Source organism: Micropterus dolomieu, linkage group LG05 (genome assembly GCF_021292245.1).
Source record: "Micropterus dolomieu isolate WLL.071019.BEF.003 ecotype Adirondacks linkage group LG05, ASM2129224v1, whole genome shotgun sequence".
In the NCBI taxonomy this organism is placed as follows: domain Eukaryota; kingdom Metazoa; phylum Chordata; class Actinopteri; order Centrarchiformes; family Centrarchidae; genus Micropterus; species Micropterus dolomieu.
The window spans coordinates 28,612,780-28,618,659 of record NC_060154.1 but is presented as its reverse complement, the minus strand read 5'-3'; the positions used below and the strand labels follow the sequence as shown (position 1 = coordinate 28,618,659).

Genomic DNA, 5,880 nt, shown 5'->3' with positions numbered 1-5,880 from the left:
AAATACCTTGGGGTGCTGCAGGCTAACGGAAACCATGAGGAGGCAGCAAGGAAGTCCGCCACAGCCAAATACCTACAGAGAGTTCGGCAGGTCCTGAAAAGTCAGCTGAATGGGAAAAACAAGATCCGATCCATCATCAGATACCCCGCTGGTACAATAAACTGGCCAAAGGAGGAGATAGAGGCTACTGACATCCAGACAAAAAAGCTCCTCACAATGCATGGAGGGTTTCACCCCAAATCCAGCACCCTGAGACTGTACACCAAGCGTAGCTAGGGAGGCCGAGGGCTAGTGAGTGTCAAGACCACTATCCAGGATGAAACAACAAAGATCCAGGAGTACATCAGGAAGATGGCCCCCAAAGACGAAGGGCTTAGCGAATACATCAGGTAGCAGAAACCCAAGGGTGAGGACAAGGAAGACGCAGAACCTTCATGGAGAGACAAGCCACTGCACGGTATGTACCACAGACAAATAGAAGAAGTGGCTGATATCAAGAAATCCTACCAGTGGCTGGAAAAGGCTGGACTAAAGGACAGCACAGAAGCACTAATCATGGCGGCACAAGAACAGGCACTCAGTACAAGATCAATAGAGGCTGGGGTCTACCACACCAGACAGGACGCCAGGTGCAGACTGTGCAAGGATGCCCCTGAGACAGTACAGCACATAACAGCAGGGTGTAAGATGCCGGCAGGAAGTGCGTACATGGAACGCCATAACCAGGTATCTGGCATAGTGTACAGGAACATCTGCCATGAGTATTGACTGGAAGTCCCAAGGTCAAAATGGAAGACACCTCCTAAGGTAGTTGAGAATGACTGAGCTAATATCCTGTGGGACTTTAAGATCAAGACTGACAAACTGGTGATGGCTAACCAACCAGACATCGTGTTGATCGACAAACAGCAGAGGAAGGCTACAGTGATAGATGTGGCAATCCCAAGCGACAGCAACATCAAGAAGAAGGAACACAAGAAGCTTGAGAAATACCAAGGGCTGAAAGAGGAGCTAGAAAAGATGTGGAAAGTAAGAGCAACAGTGGTGCCAGTGGTGATCGGAGCACTGGAGTCTGTGACCCCCAAACTGGGAGAGTGGCTACAGCACATTCCAGGTAAAACATCAGAGGTCTCTGTCAGAGTGCAGTCCTAGGAACAGCTAAGATACTGCGCTGACCCCTTAAACTCCAGGCCTCTGGTAGAGGACTGGAGCTTGAGGATGACACATACCACCCCGCAAGGGGGATTTTATATTATATATATATATATGTGTGTGTGTGTGTGTGTATTCATTTACTACATAATAGACACAATTTAGAGAATAAAATGTGCTTTTCATATTTAACAAAGCAAGCTGTGCCAAACTGAACAACTTATCAACATGAACACTTTAGCTTTTTTTATTTTAGTTACTTATTTGTTGATTTTGACAGCCTGCACTATGATGGACTGGCGACCTGTGCAGGGTGTATCCCGCCTCTGGCCAGGTGCCAGCTGGGATTGGCTGTAGCCCCTCTGCGACCATGTACACAGGATAAGCGGTTGACGATGAATGACCCCCAGATATTGACAGTTTGGGACCCTTGCTCTATTGAGCAGTAAATTGCGACAGGAACAAGTGGGAATTCTTAGCATTTCGAGTCATCACCAACAGTGTCAAATAACTGTAATTCTTGTAGGTATGCAACACTTTGCACTTTGCAAAGATGCCATGGACGCATCTTTATCTTTCAGGGTACTATATAGTAGTTTGGGGATCCTACTAGTTTAGAATTGACTTTAGGCTTCTTATACATGTACACAGGTAGTCACATGATTAGCATGGAAAAGTAGTGAAATGATTAGTGTAGACTGGTAAAGTCACATGACAGACAATGTTCAGCAGAGGAAATCACATTTAAAATATCACGCAATGTAAGGTCAAAACAGCATTTGACAAAAACAGAAATATATAAAACATCTTGATATTTAAGTTTTCAGTACATACAGGCAAGACGGCACATGGCGTTTTTCAGAGGAACCAGATACCTAGAAAAAACCCGAGATGAGACTGTTGGAGACTGTATTTATTTTGTTTAACCTTTATTTAACCAGGAGAGTCCCATTGAGATTAAGAACCTCTATTGCAAGTTTTCTATATAGTCTATGCCTGATGTCTTTAAGAAATTGCAACTGATCAGTCTCTTTGTAATGTAATGTAGAGCCATGGGGTCTCTCAGGGGGGTTGCCAGTTCTTGTAGCATGTTTGTGTTTGGCCAGTCTTGCCTTATACAGTACTTGCTTTGTTCTGCCTATATAACAACAGCCACAGAGACACTTAAGTCTGCAAACCAAACATGAGGTATTGCAAATTATAAATGGCTTTAGTGTTATACATACAATCTGATGCTATGTCAGTGATTGCAATTCCCACACCAATAAGGTTACCTGCTCTGGTAGTTAACCAAGTTTTTTGTTGTACAGGGGTGAGATAACTCTCCACAAGTTTGTCATTAAGGGATGGGACTCTTCTGAAGCTAATGGTAGGGACATTTGGAGGAGCTTCTCTAAGAGAAATGTCACTTTTTATGATCTGTTTAATTATATTTGCTATATTAATTATATCGTGTCACAAAGTACTAACCACTTTTCTTGCATCTGTTTATGGACCAGCAACTGTTCTCTAGTGAGACATTTTGCTTCATTGTGAGCTGTGGATATAATTTTATAACCTATTTTCTTATAAACAACAACAATAAAAAATCAATATAATTAAATATATTTAAATATTTGGCTCATGTCTTGAGCATTTTTTCAAAATCTTCTTCATGCATGAGTCATGCATTTAAATCTCTGAAACTGACCCAAGGGGAAGTTATCTATTAACCAAGGAGGATGGAAACTGTCTGCTCTAAGAGTGGTGTTGTGGTGGGTTAGTTTTAAATGTAAATCACCATTGTCATCTTTACAGAACTTTAAGTCAAGTAAATTGATTTCAGTTTAAGAAAATAGCTGCAAGTTGCTATTAATGTTGTTAAAATATGAGTGGAACTGAAGAGGTCAACATCAGTGGTCACTCCAATGTTGTTTATGTCTTTAATTGTATTTTATCAGAATCAGAATCAGCTTTATTGCGAGGTATGTGTACACATACGAGGAATTTGACTCAGGATTGTACATTGCTCAAGATGTGCTTACTTATACAAAAATATCATAACACAATAATAAAATAATAAAATAAAATCAGACACAAACTACAGAATAGACAACACTAATATACACACTATGAACAAAACAATATAGACATATTGACAAATAGTGCAGTGATCAGAGTGCAAAGGATACAAGAGTAAACTATTATTCTCATTATGTACATGTTGAAGGTGGATATGATATACAGGTACACATACACATACATGCATACATGTACACATGTACACAGTGTGATGGAGCACCGTGCAAAGGATGCTGGAAAAAATAAATAAGACCTATGAACTTATGACCTGAGGTAGGTGTATTGGTATACAGTATATACAATATGACATAGTATGAACAGCACTGAAATAGAGAATGGTGAATAAATAAATAATAAGTGGAAACCAGTAAACAGGTGCTGATTAGAGGCAGAGTTACTGGGTTATTGCAAAGGAATTGTTCCTGACACTGTGAGTCAGAAATCAGCTGTTCATCAGAGTGATGGCTTGTGGGAAGAAACTGCTTCTGTGTCTGTTGGTTTTGGCGTACAGTGCTCTGTAGCACCTACCAGAGGAGAGGAGCTGGAACAGTTTTTGTCCGGGGTGAGATGGATCTGCAGGGATGTTTCCTGCCCGTTTCTTGACTCTGGAAATGTATACGTCCTGAATGGAGGGCAGGTTTATACAGATCTTACACAAATGGCTTGACATAATTTAGATGCTGGTTCTGTAACTGACTCATTTCCACTGATCATTGTTCTTCCTGGTAGATTCCCTAATTTATATTGCGTAGCAAGGATGATTTTGATGAAGATATCGTGTTAGACAATAAAGGCTCATAGTAGTCATACTTATCCAGTGGTCGCATTGACTCTGTGATGTACTGGTCTCTGCCCCACGCTTCTACTGCTCCAGTTGCTCCTGCTTTAGTTGTGATGTTTGTTTATTAATTGACAGCCTTGGTTTCTTTTGTCAAATTATAATCCTCCTTTCTTTTAGATGTGACGAGTGTCCACTCCATACGTCACTTGAGTGTGACTGAATATTTGGTATAAAGGTGGACTTGAGCTTGAATAATGTTCTTGTTGTGTCCTGCTGAGTGTAGCAGCCTGTAGCTGTTTGACTGGGGTTAGTATGGTACCAAACTGGTTGCGGTGGAACTTGAATAAATCGACCTTTGTTTGAAACTCACTGGTTGTATTTGAAAAAAGTACTGGTGGGAAATATTGTGTTTTTTTCTGCAGCTGATTAAATGACGCAAATGTTTCATCTTGAATTGCTGAGTCCTCAGTCCTTTCAGGCAAGACACACTTTTATCCAAATGAGAAGGTAACAATGAATGATTGCTGCACACTGGGGTCTAAACTGAAACAGCTGGAAATATGTTTGTATTTTGGTTGAGGAATTAGGTGGAGTAATGGGTTTATTTAGTTTTGTTAACAAGTAGTGTGTTGTGGTGGCAGCCCGGCTGACTGAGTGTCCTGGTTATTTCTCCTTTTTTGTTTGTGATTCTGTTTTTCCTCTACTCTGCCTGCCTCCCTGTGTCTCCTCCCCTGCGTGTGCTCTCCCTCTCTCTCTCCCTCCGCTCCTGAGCCCAGCCAACGACCTGCACCTGCACCTCATCACCCACCTCCTCTGCCTGCCACACCTGCCAGCAATCAGCCTCATCTCCAACAGTACTTCTACCCCGGTTCTCCAGTCAACCCCTGCTTGATTGTCGTTGCTCCTAACCCGGTGTCACTTGATCACTCAAACTCTTGTCTAACCTGCATGATCTCTGTTTCCCTGTTCTTGGTTTTCCCTGAGTCACTAACCCTGTTTGTCTGTCTGTCTCTCCCCAGGTTCACTCACCCTCGTCCTCTGTCAAGTCAGCTGGGCTCGCTCACCTGCCCTCTCCCCTCGGACTTCCCCCACGGCGTCCTCCCGGCTCTCCCTCGTGCCTCCCCAGTCAGCCTACCACCACACTCCTCCACCAACCCCCTGATCAGTTCTCCCGTGCCTCCTCTCCTCCTCGGCCCCCAGTGTCCCTCTGCTCTCTGGTTTGTCTCCTTGGTTCCCCGTGCCTGCGTTTCCCCGGCAGCCACCTCTCTGTCAACTTCAGTCCCTCAACCCCTTCTTTCCCCTAATAAAACCTGTTCATCTTGAGCGTTGCATTTGGGTCCAATCTGTCCACACCACAACATAGTGTGCACAGATGGTATTTAGACATCTTATCTTTTTAACCTTCCTCCTTCTGCAGTTCAGTTAATTGTAAATCAATAAAACTAATAAACTGAAGTGGAATAAACTGATGGCCAGTTACTCACTGTCAGTCTGTCAACCCATTAAGCTACCAATAGGTTAAGTGGTTAATTCATTCATTAGGTTAAATTATGTGTTAATGATCATTTGGTCAGTCATATAATTAGTCTACAAAACAAGAAATCAGTAAAACATTGTGAACAAATTCATTCAATGATGCTTAAAGCAAGCTAGAAAAGCAAGACACAAACAATAGTTAATCTGCTAAAATAAGGAACCAGGAAATTATCAGTCAATCAATATATTGATCAGTCCGATCAGTCAGTGATGTCAGAAGTTACTGATTGGTAGTGTAACTGTAAGTGATTGAACTGTACCTGACAGATGTATGTGTGTGTGTGTGTGTGTGTGTGTGTGATGCCGCTGTTTGATCGAGACGACAACAAAGAGCCACAAAATATCTCTAA

General features: G+C 42.3%; 1 long non-coding RNA gene across 1 annotated transcript; it reads left to right on the top strand.

Annotated features, from left to right (window-relative positions):
• Positions 1 to 4,779: 4,779 nt before the first annotated feature.
• On the top strand, positions 4,780 to 5,317 carry LOC123971626. Its single transcript, XR_006825238.1, has 2 exons — positions 4,780 to 4,906; positions 5,014 to 5,317. It is a non-coding gene; the product is annotated as an uncharacterized LOC123971626 (long non-coding RNA).
• The last annotated feature ends 563 nt before the right edge of the window (positions 5,318 to 5,880 follow it).